Consider the following 17,876-nt stretch of genomic DNA (forward strand, 5'->3'; position numbering starts at 1 on the left):
CCCTCCCTCCCTCCCCACCCAGCCCCTCGCTGCATGACGGAAGGACGGACACAATAATCCCCTGTGGGCTGGTGTAACCTGGCGGTTCCTACCAGTATTAACGTTCTTATGCATATTACTGATTGTTTCCCTTCTGGCTACATCAGCCTCCAACCTGCACATTGTGTCTGGTGTCTCTCCACCACAGCTGAAGCGCAACTTGTGGTCTGGCAGATGAGAAAGCCACAATATCGCTGCACTCAGATGCCCTGCTGTGCCAAGACATCTCTGACTGTCACGATACTCCGAGTGTCAACAATGCTGGATTAAAGGCTTTGTAACAGCAGCTCGTGGTCTTGTGGCTCATGACAGTAGAATTATCACATCAAATGCTAAGTATAGGAAGGAGCTTGCCCAATTGGCATGTTTATCAATAGTGGCAGAAAGCCTGGGACACAGATCACATTACTCCTCCACTACCCACAAGTCACGAGTGGATATGGGCAGTAGATATCCAAATTGTCTTGGACCGGGCTTAACAAACTCGTGACTATTGGGAGTTTTCGATTACGTTAATGCACCATCTCGATTTGTGTGCCGCCTTACACGTGACTGCAGAGCTGCCCATCAAATGCTGTCCACACTATTGAGGACTCTGTCGAAGTTAGATATGGCAAGCCTCGGTAACCTTGAAGATTGTGCGCGAGCGGTGCACGTGTGGTTGACACTAAACGAAATGCTGCTTAATCCAGAAACATCGGAGGTTCTGCTGGATGGTACTCGGCAAAACAGATGTTAGAGGATCAGGTGAGGCGGCCGCAGACAACAGGATTAAGTGTTCTACTCATTTAAAGAGCCTCGGCACCATACTCGACCAGAATGTCGTTTGATTACCACGTGCAAAAAATAGCCAGGTCCTGCAATTTTCATATCAGGGCTCAATGACACATTCGGCTACCATTGAGTTGTAACATAGCTAACATGATTTAAAGCTTTCGTGACTGCAGGGATTCATCTTCTTGGTTCTTTCGGTAAAGTCACGTAGAAGAGAAAAAATAAAATAATAAAAATAAAACATTATAAAATCTTTTTTATAGAAGGGAAATAATAAAATAATAATAAAACTGAATAAAAAATTTATGTTTTAATAAAATAATTTTTATTATGTTTTATTTTTTTTATTTTATTATTTCCCTTCTACGTGACTTTACCGAAAGAACCTAGAAGATAGCTAACATGGTGGCATTTGGCATAGTATCGACAAGGCTCGATTATTGCAACTCACTACTCTACGGGACGTCTGGGAAAAAAAAAACATTAGCAAGCTGCAGCATGTACAAAATTCTCTGGCACGTGTCGTGACGGGTACTGCAAGATCCGACCAGTGCCCGCCGGGCTGCAACGGTTGCCGAACGAATATATTATAAGATCGCACTCATTACACACAAAGTGCTTGCCGCAAATGAACCACAATATCTTGCTGATCTCGTCAAAGAACATAAACCACCAAATTAACTCTGGTCATCCTCGTAAGGGGCTTCTGGCAAGCCACTGAACAAAGGCGGTCACTGCATCGCCCGCTTTCAGATGTGCTTCTGCAGCGGTCTGGAATGCTATTCCTTCGGATATTAGGAAGCCAGATTTGAAGCTTTCGTGACTGCAACGATTCATACTCTTAGATTTTTTTCGGTAAAGTCACGTAGGTAAAAAAATAAAATTAATAGAAGTAATAATAGAAATAAAATAAAATAATAAATCACGACGTTTCGGAGGCAACACAAGTCTCCGTCATCAGGTGGGACCATCACAGATAGATTTACTGTATCAAGTGAGGCATAAAATTTCAAGATACAAGTTGTAAATACATTGTTAAGGGGGGGAGGAGCTTATCTGAGTGTGGTAGCCAATGAATGGAACGTATTGGGGGGGGGGGGCGGGGCTAAAAGAGAACAACAGGTCACATGCTAAAGGTGCACATGATGCTAGAAGAGAACGACAATGCACATTTGTGGCAAGCACTGAAGCTATTGACTTTTAAATATAGATCGAAAACTAATTTCTTTAGAACTACTTTATGTGCTTAATGTGTTGTTGTTCCCCGGCACCTCCGATTAGAACTGTTGGCTACGTATGGTGCAAAAGAAGTTCAACATACATAGATACAAAGATTAACAGGCAGAATGAGAAAGCAGATTGATCTAGATGAAGTAGTGATCAAGTGGCTGGGTGGCTTGCATATTGACTTTTAATCGCAAACACAAGACAAAGAAGATGGGCTACAAGTTCTCTCCCTCGATTGTTATTACCCAAAACCTACTAAAATAACGCTTTTAAACACAACTAAGATTTTTAAACAACACATAAATATGAAAAATAATACCTAAGTATGTATGTTAAACTTCTTTCGCACTGTATATAGCCAACCGTGATAATCGAAGCTGCGGGGGAAGGACAACAAACTAAACACAAAAAGCAGTTCTATAGAAATTAGTTTTTTTTTATCGAGATGACTTAAAAGTGCATAGCTCAAGGGGCTTCCTAACATTGGAAGAGCGTTCCAGACGGCCGCAGAAACGCATCTGAAAACGCGAAATGCAGTGGCCGTCTTTGTTCGATGGTGAGCCAAAAGCTGCCGCGGGGATGACCAGAGTTCTCGTGAAGGTCTAGACAGGCAATTAGGTCATTAGAAACAAACATTTTACACTGCAATGTACTAACCAGAAATTGTGGCGCACTTTGCGTGAGCTGTTGCTGCAGTGAGCTTGCTGAGGGGCCGGAGGGGTTACTGGGAGGGTGAGGGAAGGGCATCTGCTTGGCTTGTAAACAAGTGGTGACGTTACAAAATGCGGCAGGCAGGCAAACGGCCTGCAACCGGACATAATACACGTGCACGGACAAACGACAACGTACATTTACTGCAAGTAATTGTCTTGATTCTAGATTTGAAGCTTTCGTGACTGCAAGGATTCATACTCTTAGTTTTTTCGGTAAAGTCACGTAAGTTTCGGAGGCAACACAAGTCTCCGTCATCAAGGTGGGACCGTCACATTTTCTGTATACAGCAAATCCGGCAGTGACAGAGACTTGTGTTGCCTCCGAAACGTCGTGATTTTTATTATTTTATTTTTATTAATTTTTATTTCATTTTTTACCTATATGACTTTATCGAAAAAAACTAAGAGTATGATTGTCTTGAGGTTTTTTTTAACCAAAAAATATTATTTACTTATAAAAAAAAATAACGAAACAAACGAAAACAGTGTTCATGACCAACGTAATAACGAATCATCTTAAATCTAACGTAAATCAGGGTAGAGTACATCTGAATCTGAGCGTTGAGCAGCTAAATGTCATTTCTTTCAGCTTGTGGTTTAAATGCGTATGATGCATGAAGTGTACCGTCATCCGCAAATGAGTGGATCACACTGTGAGCTATTAATAAACAGAAAAGCACATATAGCTGGAAACTAAACAAAGAATTGTGGAATGCCAAGATACATTCTGAAAGTATCAGACTGGGTACCTTCAACTTCAAGAAGTTACCAATGACACAGTAGATTCAACATCATATTAGCTTGGCAGGTATTGCACGATGCTAGACATTCAATTTTTTAGAAATGTCAAGGGCTATGGTGGTAGCCTCCAAAATGTTCAAGATTGAGCTCCAAATATGATCATATTCATGATTATATGGTGAAAGTGATTTTAATTGTAACACAGCTGCTGCTGCTGCTGCTGCTGATGATGATGATGAAAGTGGTTATTGTACTGCTGCTTGTGCTATTTTTGCTGCTAATGCTGTTGATGATGACGTTGATGATGCTGCTAATGCTTTTATGGATGATTATGACAATGATTGATGTTGCTTCCGATGATGATGATGATGCAAACACCCTCCCAACAACCCACTCACACAGATTTGGTATCTGCTTCACGCCCCCCTCACTCAGGTCGTCCACATCATGAATCTTATTTTAAATGAATCACCAATCATTCTCTCCCAGGAGGGCATAGGGGTTGACAGAGGAGGTGACAGAGGAGCTCAGCAGGAGGAGGTTGAGGGACAGGGGTGGGCCCCTCATGAAACACGAAGCCAGGCCACGATGCCAAATCAAGGGTGATTTGATTCACATTTCAAAGGCTGCGCCAAGTGCCAGAGATAAACATGCCCCGCTCACAAGCTCATGGGGCAGCATATGACAAGGGGGAACCTCGCCTCCCCACCCTTTCTCCATGCATCCACACATAAATCTGCTTGTCCGTTCTTCCCTCCTTCCCTCTATCCATCCACCCCTGCGTCCGTGCATTCCCTCTTCCCTCCCACCCGTAACCTCTGCTGTTAGGAGTAGAGGTTAAGATCACTGCCGTAACGGAGAGGAGTCGAATTGCCGAGAACAACTCCTGTCCCGCACCCTGCGAATACCACCCCCTCCACCACCAAAAAACGCACCCTGTCCACCCACTACCCAACCCCCCCCCCAATAAGCCAATAGAGACAAAGAAAAACCACGCTGGCACATTGATCTCTACCACCCCCTGGCGACAGTAATCAGAGAGGGGGCATTGCGAGGGGGCATGAGGGCACGGGGGAGGTGCATTTGGAGAGAGAATTGCGAGGAGGGGGGCACAAGGGAGCAGCATTGGGAGGGAGGGGGGGTATTTGGATGAGGGCAAAGGGAGTGGAAGCATCGTGAAGAGGGCACAGGGGAGGGGGAAGGGGGAATTGGGGGGTGGACCCTGGGGATGAGGTTAGGGGGGGGGATAATTGGGAGAGGACGGGTGGGGGGCTGGGTATTGTGCTTAAAAGCCATGCCCATAGGGTGGGCCACACACACTCCCTACCCTCTGTTTCTGGGTGAGTGTGGGCGAGTGTTGAGTGTGTGTAAGGTGAATGTCATCTTTGTCAGTCAGCCCGTAAGCACCTGGGTCTGTCTGTCTTGTGACCTCCTGCCAGGGAGCCTTCGACACTTCACGTGGCCTCAGAGTGCACCTAGACTGGCACAAGTGTTGTGATGTCACCGCCACTTAAGTGCGAGTGGCAGCTGTGGTTGTTGGAAGCTGGTGTGTGTGTGTGGGTGTGACTGTGGACGAGTGTGCGCTGAGTTTATGGTGTGTTAGGTGAGGGTGAGTTTGCAGCGAGTGTGCTAAATGCAATGGAAATAATGAGTCTGTGGAGAATCTGGTGTGTGGTGGTGAGGGTGAGTTAGTGGTGAGTGTGATGTAAAGGGTGAGTTAGCTGTGTGTGTGGAGGGGTGATTTAGTGGTGAGTGTCGTCTGTGATGGAATGATCAATTAGTGGTTCGTTTGTGAGATTGATAGAGTGTAATAGGTGCGCGCTCACCGAAATTTCCACACGTCTGTACGGCCATATAGTATTTCTGTGTCTGTGTGTATGTGCATAAATATTTGTATGCGTATCTATTTTTTGTATGTATCATCGCGTGACCATGAGTGATGGTGACGGTTGGGGGAGACCTTCATCCAGTTGTGTATCGAGCGTGGCTGATAATGATGTGCGTGTGTGTCCGTGTGTGCGCAGGCTGTACTTGCCGCCTGCCTCTTGTTACACATCACCTGTGACCTCGTCACCAAGGAGCAAGGTAAGACCGGCCAGTGCTATTCTCGGACCAGGGTGTATTCTCACGCTCACGCTCCCTGCTTCACAATCGCCACTAAGTCTAACGATGATTTTGTGATGCTGCTGATGATATTGATATTGATTATGCTGATGGTCGTAGACACGATGATGCTTTTGTATTTTTTAAAATATTTAACCTCAAAATTTACTACCCCTTTTGATGGAATTTTTTGTTTGCAACGGTGTACAGGGGTGTCAATTTAGACAGATATTGGTGATGATTCTGCTGCTGCTAGTAATTATTTTAATAACGCTGTTAATGTTGATGATTTTGCTGCTGATAATTCGCTTTTAACATAGTGCCCTTTATGTATGGGCATCTCAAGACGCTCATAATAACTTTGATGATTAATAGTCTGCTGCTATTCCTGCTCTGTTGCTGCAGCTGTTAACAATGATGCTGCGTGTAGACATAGCTTTCAATAATGTATAACACTTTGTCACTCCAAGCCGTATCGGTTATGGGGGTTGTATGACTCGTACGCTGGTCAACGCCAGTTGGTAAAGTGATGGGAAAAAGTCCCAGGATCAGTTCAGATATCACGCGCCACTGTTGCAGCCGTGGCAGGGAATCGAACTTGGGTCCAAAGCACAATGCGCACACCACTGCATTACCGCTCTGCCCGATGCTGATTTTTAAGCTATTTACGATGACGATGGCGATAAGGCTGCTGCTGCTGCTGCCGATAATGGTGATCACGATGATGATCATAATGCATCTGCTGCTGATGATTACGATGCCAATGCTGATAATGCTAATGACGACACTAATGCTTTTACTTGTGAAACCGCTGCTTATTATGATACTGATGAAGCTTATGAGTGTGATGTATCTGCTTTTAATGATGCTTCTGCTTTTGATGATGCTTCTGCTGATGGCGATGCTGCAGCATATTGTTACGATTGCTATTTAGCTGATTTTGATAATGCGTCTGCTGATGATGATGTTGCTAATAGTGATGCTCATAATGCTGCTGCTGGCAATACTTAAGCTTATAATGCTGTACTATGAGACCTCCTTTACCAGTGGCAAAATATAGTAGTAGGTTTTTACCCTTTCAACTGGTACAAAAACTGACACCTTTATACAAGGCATCATGTTTGCAATAACCACAACACAAGCAGTCAAAATGCAAACAAAAAGAAACAACTCTGATAATGATAATGATATGCACTTTCCTTGAAGTTGATTGGTCCACACCCGAGACAGCTTTTTCTGTATAAAGGTGTCAGTTTTTGTACCAGTTGAAAGGGTAAAAACCTACTACTACTTATAATGCTGGTTATGATAGAAAAAATGCTGCTGCTACTTGTGATGATGCGGCTGATGCTGCTACACCCTCTAGGATGGCTGACCTGTCGGAGTTTGGGGAGGCGGCGCCCTTCCTGCGCAAGTCGGATATTGAGCGGCTGGAGGCCCAGACGCGGCCCTTCGACATGAAGAAGAACGTCTACGTCAATCACCCCAAGGTCGAGTTCATCAAGGCCCTCGTGCAGAGCGTGGACGGCGGCAAGTACACCGTGGAGACAGCGGATGGCCAAGTGAGCTGCACGCACGCACATAGACACACACACCCATAGATGTCCACAAAAGCTCACAAAAAGATTCCCCGTAAAGCCTTCAAAAAGGCAACTGCTGTTAGGGAGCACACCTATGAAGGCCAGAACGGCACACGAGGAGGCAGGTGGCTCGCACTACACCCGACCGCCTTTGTCTCCCCAGTGCCAATGTTTACACACCGCACCAGTTGTCTACACACACTCAGACAAAGATCCCCCGTGTAGCCTTAACAGACTGTAGGGGCAAGTGCTGTTAGCGAGCACCTACAAAGGCCAGATACACGAGGGGGTGGGTGGCCAGCACCACGCCTGACCGCCTGTCTCCCTAGTGGCAATGCTTACACACCGCACCAGGTACTCATTTGAGGCTGAGTCGACCTAGGAGAGGCTCGGGACCGGTTCAGATAATCATCACCGGTGTTGGCCGTGAGCAGGAATCGAACTCGGGTCGTCAGATTCATAGCGCAGCGCGCTATCGCTCCCCACATGTACACTTAGTAACATGCGTAGATAATACATACTCTATATAGACACAAGCGTTGATGCATAGTCAGGGACAAGCAATCCCTCATCAATTCATGTCATACACCCAACCCTAATTATTCTGACCCTCTATTTTAATTCAGAACATTCTTTACCCCTACAATACTGCCAGACCAGACTGCATTGCTCCAATGTCTAAAAATAGATGCCAATGCTCTCAGCACCTCCAATACTAAATCTGTTTCTTATCTTATCTTCTTATTATATATTTATAGAATGCCTTAGCTCATGGTGCGTTTCATTTATCAAAACGTTCCACCTCAATACCCATTGATTTTAAATTGGCACGTTTGTTCTTTACATAAATTAAAATAACCCATCCAATTACTGGTCTATCTCTAACCTCTGTATGTTGTCTAAACCTGGTTCCGAAACAGTTAATCAACGGTCTAGTGTTATGTAAAACTCAATTTCGATCTATGTTTAGACCCAAGTGTATTCCAACATATATGTATACACACCTTGATAATAGGCACATCTGCTCAACAATATTCATAGCCTTGGTTAAGACATATCATTCATCATCACATCCTCTGTACCAGGTGATTGGATTCTGGCCTTTGTGAAAACGTAACAGATTGGCACTTAATTTACTTAGATGGCAGAACACTATGTGCAACACTGGGCAATCTTATTCCAACGTCACTCCACTCTGCAAAGGTGTTGCACAGGATTATGTGCCAAGTCCTATTCCATTCCCAATCGATATAAATAGTACAGCATCAAACCATCTCGTAAAATTCGCCTTCATGCCGATGCTCTATACCCTAGGATCTTCATTAGATAATATAAAACTAACATTAAAAGATTACTTTACAGCCATTCAAAATAGCGTAATGGTCTTCAAACTCCAGCTGAATGCAAACACCCGACCAAGAGTGTTAGTTTCTGAGCCACAATGCTACAGCAGCTCAGAGCCATTTTACTATGTCCATAACCACACTAAAGTGCAATAATTGAAAACGCTTTCCTCATACAATACCTGGACATCTGGCTCGATTCTCATCTCAACTTCCATCCAATAAAAAAAGAAAGAATGATAAAGAACAATGGCCATAGTGACTTTGTATAAAAACAAATGGTGACTATACTGGTAGGAACCAGTGGGTTCTTACCAGTATAGTCTCCACATACAAAATTTTTATTTATTTTATTATGCAACCCATCAGCCGCGTGGCCTTCTGGGAGTGCATCATTTCAGCAGCATTGCTTCAAGACGAGCAAACTCTGGACAGGTTGCAACATTCAGCAGCACAGTCAGGCTTGATTGAATCAATGCTGAACTGCTGATCTTTCAAGAAAGATCTCTCTCTTTACGCTATGGGTCCTAGTTTGACGCAAAATGATATAGTGATGCATAACACAAAGTAATCATAAGCGTCGTTGTGGAGAATACACATAGAACACAACACATGGGCAACGTCTTCTTCACAGACAATATGTCTTTACATGTTAGTATAACGGTCGCCCTTTGTCTGATTACAGTTTCTGTAACTTAATTGTAATTGGGCTATAATCAGTCTATAAATAATCTGCACAAGTCGACTTCTGCAACAGGCAATTTATCAATCAGCATGAATTTTTGCTTGCCCAGTATTTTAGATTTCTGATGTGGCAACACATTTGGCTTTTCACCGATTTCTATTTCCTTCATTGAGGTACTTTCTTTTATTTTACTTTTGCCATTATGGTGACCCAGGTCACTCTTGCAAATAAGATCATGTCCTGATCTCCTGAGTTCTCACCTGGTTTAAATGAAATAAACTTTAATGGCCATAAATGCATGCACACACATGTTAGACACACATCCAAAACAGAGATCCCCTGTAAAGGCTTAACATACTGTAGGGGCAAGTGCTGTTAGCGAGCACCTATGAAGGCCGGCACGGCACGCGAGGGGGTGGGTGGCCAACACCACGCCCGGCCGCCTGTGTCTCCCCAGTGGCGATATTGACACACTGCACCAGGTACTCCTTTGAGGCTGAGCTGACCTAGGGGAGGACCGTTTCAGATAATCGTCACTGGTGTTGGTCGTGTCCTTCACGAGCCTCCTCCATAGTACACACACCTCCGATGAGCATGGTTGGTTAGGTACGGTGCGAAAGAATTTCAACATAGAAGGGAAGTAATAAAATAAAATTTTAAAAAATAATAATAAAAAAAGAATAATAATTATAATTTTTGTTATTACTTCCCTTCTACGTGACTTTACTGAAAGAACCAAGATGAATCCCTGCAGTCACGAAAGCTTTAAATCGAAATTTCAACATACATCCATAGACGTAAATATTCGTTTCTTCCATGACTGTGCACGCAGACGGTCGTCGTGAAGGACGTGGACGTGATGCAAATGAATCCGCCCAAGTTCGACAAGATCGAGGACATGGCCATGCTGACCTTCCTCAACGAGCCGTCCGTGCTGTTCAACCTCAAAGAGCGTTACGCCGCATGGATGATCTACGTGAGTGCCTCGATATTGGCCGTATCGTTCGTACTAGCAGAGGCACCGGAAAGTAAGATGTACCCCAAACTTGTGTTCGGTGTCAGTAAATTTATACGAATCTGGTAACACACACACATCAATTGGAACATGTGATGCACCTCCAACTTATGCTTTAAAATACTGGAAAAAACGTGCCATACATCCAAAATATAAGGTACAGTGTTACATATATTAATGCCGCCCTCTTTGAAATATGGTATCATCACTTTCACAACTTTTAATGACCTGTTGAGAAGTAAAAGAGTCATAGAAATCAGTGGGTAATTATAAATAGATCACCCCACTGAGGTTTCATGAGCCTCTATGGGGTGATCCGTGTATAGATTCCCCACGGAGAATCATTCGACTTCAGTGGGAAGTCTGATCTCCGGGAACGGGTTTCCAAATTTTCTGAGCATTTCTGAGAAGTCTTGGGGAGGGCAAACCCCTTACCCACAATACCATCATGAGACAGTGTGGGGTTGAGTCTGCTAGGGCTGTGAGGAAGTAGCCACTCTCTGTAAGCGATGTGTCATCTACAGAGGAAGTATGAAGAACAATCCAGAACCTGAGACCAGGTAAAGCACCAGGCATAAGGGACATCCCAAGTGACCGACTGAGGAAGGGTTCCGATTAGGCTGCCCAATATGGCATAATTGCAACCATCTGGACAATGGTATGGGCACCGCAAGATTGCAAGTATATCCTGGTGGCACCCATTTTTAAGAAGAGGGACCTCATTGATTGTGTGTCGGAGAAGGCCCTGGCAAAGATTATTCAACATCACATTGTCAGGCACACTTAAGAGAGGCTTGCAGAGCTTCAATGTAATTTCAGACCAGAACGGTTCTGCACAAGCTTCCATATTTGATGTTCAAATGCTGCAACATGAGTGTGGATTTTGAAGACTACCTACATCTCTGCTTTTCTGACCTAATCAAGGCCAAATCTTTGGGTTATTCATGCTTTCCGAGTCCCTGACCCTCAGCTCACTATCATTAAAGACATTCATGATGGTGGGCAGGCTCATGCAAAGCTGCATGGCCAGGAGTCAAAAGGCATTTCCTGTTCAACTTGGGGCTAAATTGTTGTGACACGGGCTAGAGAATAAATGGGAAAATGTGTCATGGACGTATTTGGAGCTGAGTAGTACCAGCAGTGTCAAGATCGGCCTCTTCGGAGGAGGCTCGTGAAGGATGCTGGGCGGTTGGAGGCATCTTCCCTCCAACAACAATTGGAGGTGGAGGAATGATGCTCACGAGCAGAGCGCGAGGTGGCTAAAACCCATCAAATCGGCACGGTGGAGAACACAAGTGGTGCAAGTTCCAGCCATTTCAGTCAGCTAACTCATAACACCTGGGTGTGTTCGGTGACCTCCTGCCAGCTATCTTTCCACACTTAACGCTGCTCAAAGTTCACCTAGCCTGGCACAAGTGCTGTGGTTACATCACCGTCACTTAGTCGCGAAATGATGCCTCTTTTTGTTGTGTGTGTAACCATCTGTAGACGTACTCGGGGCTGTTCTGTGTCACGGTGAACCCCTACAAGTGGCTGCCCGTGTACAGCTCTCAGTGCGTAAACGCGTACCGGGGCAAGAAGAGGCAGGAGGCCCCTCCACACATCTTCTCCATCTCCGACAACGCGTACCAGTACATGCTCACGGGTACGTGTGCGCACGCATGTACACAAAAACCTGCGCATACACGTGGACATCAGTACATGCTCACTGGCACATGTACACACATACACTCCAGTACACATACACATTGATGGCTCACTACAGTACGTCTATTTCTCTGCCAGTCTATATCTTTGTGTTTATCTGTGCACTCTCCACGTGTCTGCCTCTGTCCATTTTCCTAATGGCGTGCCCGCTTACTTGTCTCCCTGTCGCTCTGATTTACATTCCACAGACAGAGAAAATCAGTCCATTCTCATCACGTGAGTCTAAATGCATTCAAGAGCATGATTTTGAGTTGTAGGCAAATCTTGGGTGGAATGCCTGTGATTGCCTGTCGGTCTACCTGCTTTGCGTGTCTGAGTGCGTAACTGACCGTCTGTGTCCATCTCCCTGTGTCCGTCTCTGTGATGGACAGTGGCGAGTCCGGCGCAGGGGAAAACGGTGAACACGAAACGTGTCATCCAGTACTTCGCGTCCATCGCCGCGGCGGGAACCAAGCGCGACGCCAGCAAGGTGGGGGGGACACGGGGAGAAACGGAGAGACAGAAAGACACAAAGAGACGTTAGGATGTTTGGCAAATTCCACTCAGGAGAGTTTAGCTTCTTGTAAGAGATAACTAGAGAACCGGGAGAAAAGCCCACTAGACATACAAAGGAGCAATGTACTGCTGATGAGACCCAGAAGGTCAAAACTGGTCCAGTTTTCATGCTCAAACAATATTGGCCTTGAAAGCCAATAGGCCGATGGACTAAGATATATTTTATTAACGAGTGTTTTTTACCACAGTAACACGTGATTTTGTGTCCGTCAAAATTCCACACAGATGGATTCCATCACCCATTGTATTGAGTGCGTGAACTCGTGTGATCTTCGCAGGGGACCCTAGAGGATCAAATCGTCTCGGCCAATCCCGCGCTGGAAGCCTTCGGCAACGCGAAGACACTCAGGAACGACAACTCCTCGCGCTTCGTGAGTCTCCCCGATAGGGTTGACACTTATCGTGACGCTTGAGTCTGACCTTGATAACCTTTACTCTGACACCCGACCCCTTCCAGTCCCCGTGTGTCACTGTGTAACGTATGCATGCATGCATGCGTGCATTGGGATGCGTGTGGGCGTGCTGCCGGCTACATCGCTCCCTCGTGTGCCGTGCTGGCCTTCAAAGATGCTCGCTAACAGCACTTGCCCCAACAGTCTGTGAAAGGCTATACGGGAGTTCTTTATCTTTGTCTTCGTGTGTGCGTGTCCAGGGCAAATTTATCCGCATTCACTTCGGAACGACCGGAAAACTGGCGTCCGCCGACATTGAAACCTGTGAGTTCACGCAGTTCCGTTGATCGTTCTCATATTGGGTCGGGCTCAGATCTATTGATGGTGCCCAGCCATTAGGGGCATCGTTTATACCCATTTGCCTTCTTATTTACTTATCTGTATACCAAGTATGCCTGTCTGTCTAAGCATCTGTATATCTGCCTGTTTACCTATCTGTATGTCTACTTGTCTGTCTTTCCATCCATCAGATCTGTTGGAGAAGTCTCGGGTTACGTTCCAGCTGAAGGCTGAACGCAACTACCACATCTTCTACCAGATCCTGAGCCAGAGGAAACCTGAGCTCCTGGGTACAAACAACAACACGACCACTACAACTATCATTCTCACCACCACCACCACCATTGTCATCATTATTCACTCTTTCTGCTCGATCACTCTCTCCTCACTTGCCTCTCCCCCTCTCCCCCTCTCTCTCCCTGCTCTCCTCTCCCCAGACATGCTGCTGGTGACCACCAACCCGTACGATTACTCCTTCATCAGCCAGGGCCAGGTCACCGTGGCTGGATTGGATGACGGGGACGAGCTCATGGCTACGGATGTGAGCTTCCTCCTCTGCATTTTTTCCACTGGAGAGAGCATGAGTTGCTCTGTCAGTTCATGTGTCAATTATGCTCCTCATCATATGCTCTGCAACTACAGGTAGTCCTCGACTTACGATGGAGATGCGTTACGACGACCCCATCGTAAGTCGAAAATATCTTAAGGAGTCTTAAAGAATGGTGATAATTTAGCAAAACAGAGCAATTTACAGTACCGTACTGTATAAACTATATACTGTTTGTATTTATTAATTACAATACTGTATTGCACAGTAAAATTAAAAGTAAAAAAACAAGGTAAATTCTTAGCCTACCTATATGAACTTTAATTTCATAGAAATTTTTTTCAGGAAACAATCCTATCTGCTATATAAACTTTGAACATGCATTGAACACCGAGACAACTTAACTCCGTCGAGCGCTGGTGAGAGTGAGGCATCACACAAGGCGGGAGATGCGTACATCCCGGCAGCGTCCCAACATACAACTATCGTACCTCGTACGCTGCTGCGTTTGCCTGCCGCGTGAAATGTTAAATATTTTACAATTTTGTCATATCGCCATCGCCATCGTAAGATCGAAATACCGTAAGTCGGAGCATCGTAAGTCGGGGACTACCTGTACTCACTTCTGCTCCTACTCTCTTGATGTCTAGCCAGTGATTGTGTTCACAGATGTGATAGCAGTGTTGATGGTGGCGATGGTTGCGCCTCTCCACAGAGTGCCTACGACATCCTGGGCTTCACAGCGGAGGAGAAAGCGAGCGTGTACAAGCTGACGGGCGCCATCATGCACTTCGGAAACATGCACTTCAAGCAGAAGCAGCGAGAGGAGCAGGCGGAGGCAGACGGCACTGAGGGTACGGCGACGCACAGGGACACATGAAGACTTGCCGAGACATGCACACATTGGTAGCCACTGGAACGGGGGCGTGCGCGGATAAGCGGAGACACATGGGGACATATGAACATGGAGGGACGCCAGGGAGGACAAACAGGGCCACTCGGGAATAACGGAGAAGAGTAAAGTTGTTGACGTTTTATGAAAGTTATCAGAATGAGAAATTACACACGTCCAGTTTGGAACACTCAAGCTGCCGAGTCGTGAGATGACGTAAAACATTATGAAGTCTTCACCTTGGCAAGAAACTTAAATGGTTTCAGTTTATCTGCAAGCGTTCGACGACCGTTTCATTATTTTAGCCGTCTTTTCTTTAGGGTACCTCCCAAAACACAATACAAATTTACAATAGAATTGTTTTCGTATGGCATCATCTTTACTTAAGTTATCACGATCCTCTGTTAAGACAGATATGTCGCCAATAGGACAATTTGGATTAATATGAGAAAGAAGAACACGTAGGACTGTCCATTTCCCAACCCTCATAGTCCAAACAACATCGACTATAGGCAGTAGTGGCACAGATGGACAGAGCTTATGCATGAACATTGTTTAGTTGTATTATTTGGTTCTTTCGGTAAAGTCACATCAATAGGATCAAATTAATACAAATTTAACAAACAAAAAACTACGACGTTTCGATCACAACACAAGCAATCGATGACGATCACAACACAAGCAATCGATGACGATCACAACACAAGCAATCGATGACGATCACAACACAAGCAATCGATGACAATCACAACACAAGCAATCGATGACAATCACAACACAAGCAATCGATGACAATCACAACACAAGCAATCGATGACGATCACAACACAAGCAATCGATGACGATCACAACACAAGCAATCGATGACAATCACAACACAAGCAATCGATGACAATCACAACACAAGCAATCGATGACGATCACAACACAAGCAATCGATGACGATCACAACACAAGCAATCGATGACGATCACAACACAAGCAATCGATGACAATCACAACACAAGCAATCGATGACGATCGCTTGTGTTGTGATCGAAACGTCGTAGTTTTTTTTTATTTGATCCTATTTACGTGACTTTACCGAAATAACCAAAGAATATGAATTTCTGCAGTCACAAAAGCTTTAAGTCAAGATTTAGTTGTTTATGTTTACATCTTTACTTGGTATCCTTGTTCACGAGTTTCTTCTTTGAGGACTAGCCCTTTCTTGGATGTAATTGTGTTTTGACGTGCAATTGTACAAGTGTTGGTACAGTATGTACAATTCCATGATTATTATTATTTCACCTTCATTGAAAATTATCGAATACAAAGACTCACGTGGGGGGGGATCTTTGCCGTTGACAGACGCCGACAAAGCGTCGTACCTCATGGGCCTCAACTCGGCAGACCTCATCAAGGGCCTGTGCCATCCCAGGGTCAAGGTCGGCAACGAGTACGTGACCAAGGGTCAGAACGTGCAACAGGTGGGCGGCTCCTGGTGGCGACTTCCAACGAAAGCGAAACCCCCATTCACTGTACACACCGACTGTGCCATCACCATTGTCACAAGCATCATCAGTTATCATAAAGATCATATCCATCAACAGACATGTGTTTAGAGTATTTGGCAGCGATAAATGTTCACTTCGTTGAGCGATCATTTGTGGCCAAATCGCTTCTGAAAACGAGCTAGACAGCTCAGTGGGCCTTGCCTGGTAAAATAAGTTTTAGTTTTTAAATGGTTAAGTTTATTCATTCGTTTATGACAATACATTTTTATCATTTGCTTGACATCATTATGAGCATCACATTTGTATTTTTATTGTTTGATGTACTGTGAAATGTTTGCACTATGGAATATTTCCCCATGTCTCCTCTGGTTAAAACTTTATTTAAATAAAGGCAATAAATCAATCAGGGGTGTAATAGACAGCCTGGGCCCCTCTCTCCCCTACCACAAGTATTCACTGCTCAGTCACTACACCACCCTGGCAACCCCTGCCTTCCCCCCTCCCCCTAACTAATATTCCCCCCACCCACCGACCACCATGGACTTCCGTGCCCCACCATTATATTTACCCACCGGCCGCCGCTGCGTCTGCCAGGTGTCCTATTCTGTCGGTGCACTGGCAAAGTCCGTGTACGAGAAGATGTTCAACTGGATGGTCGTGCGCATCAACCAGTCGCTGGAGACCAAGGCCCCGCGACAGCACTTCATCGGTGTGCTGGACATCGCCGGCTTCGAGATCTTCGACGTGAGGACACCACCGCCAACAACGCCACCTGCCAGCACCGCATTCATGAAAGACAAAGATCCCCCGTATAGCCTTAACAGACTGTTTGGGCAAGTGCTGTTAGCGGGCACCTATGAGGGCCGGAGATGCACACGAGGGGGTGGGTGGCCAGCACCACGCCCGGCCTCCTTTGTCTCCCGAGTGGCAATAGTTTTACACATTGCACTAGGTACTCAAATGAGGCTGAGTCGACCTAGGGGAGGCCCAGGAATGGTTAATATAATCGTCACTCATGTTGGCCTTGAGCGGGAATCGAACTCGGGTTGCTGGGTTCGTAGCACAGCGTGCTAACCGTTGCACTACCTCTCCCCACCATCTCCATCATCACCACTACTACCACCACCAACATTGCCACAACCCTCACCATCCACAACCTGCCAGCATCACTCACCACCGCCACTGCAAATGCCATCGCCATCGCCTCAACCATCACCACCACCATCATCACCGTGTTTAGCATTGCCACCACCAACACTACTACCATCGCCAATACCACCACCTGCCTGTCTGTCCATCCGTGCACTCACCCATCCATCTGTCCCTCCGTACGTGTGTCCTTCTGCCGGTGTGCGCAGTTCAACTCATTTGAGCAGCTCTGCATCAACTTCACCAACGAGAAGTTGCAGCAGTTCTTCAACCACCACATGTTCGTGCTGGAGCAGGAGGAGTACAAGAAGGAGGGCATCGAGTGGACCTTCATCGACTTTGGCATGGACCTGCAGGCCTGCATCGAGCTCATCGAGAAGGTTGCTACTGCTGATGATAACTGATGAAGCTATTCATGATAGCAGTGGTGGTGATGATGATGCTGATGATAAAGCTACTGCTACAAAAGCTGCTGCTGCTTGCTGCTGCTGCTACTGCTGTTCTGCTGACAATGATGATAATGGCGGTGATGATGCCTCTGCTTCTTTTACTGCTGATGATAGCAATTGGCGACAATAA

General features: G+C 45.6%; 1 long non-coding RNA gene and 1 pseudogene across 4 annotated transcripts; one reads left to right on the forward strand and one right to left on the reverse strand.

Moving 5' to 3' along the window:
• Positions 1-1,291: 1,291 nt before the first annotated feature.
• Positions 1,292-17,585, reverse strand: LOC133358042 (uncharacterized). 4 transcript variants are annotated; one of them, XR_009757009.1, is made up of 7 exons: positions 17,459-17,585; positions 16,721-16,920; positions 15,976-16,142; positions 12,257-12,350; positions 11,790-11,895; positions 6,974-7,164; positions 1,292-2,844 (listed from the first exon to the last, which is right to left on the reverse strand). It is a non-coding gene; the product is annotated as an uncharacterized LOC133358042 (long non-coding RNA). The 4 variants fall into 4 exon arrangements; XR_009757007.1 differs by having other exon boundaries at positions 15,976-16,183; XR_009757008.1 differs by lacking the exon at positions 15,976-16,142.
• Positions 4,793-17,876, forward strand: part of LOC133357873 (myosin-7-like) — a 37,661-nt pseudogene continuing 24,577 nt past the window's right edge.

Source organism: Lethenteron reissneri, chromosome 60, assembly GCF_015708825.2.
Source record: "Lethenteron reissneri isolate LAM-NWPU_2019-01 chromosome 60, ASM1570882v1, whole genome shotgun sequence".
Taxonomy (NCBI): domain Eukaryota; kingdom Metazoa; phylum Chordata; class Hyperoartia; order Petromyzontiformes; family Petromyzontidae; genus Lethenteron; species Lethenteron reissneri.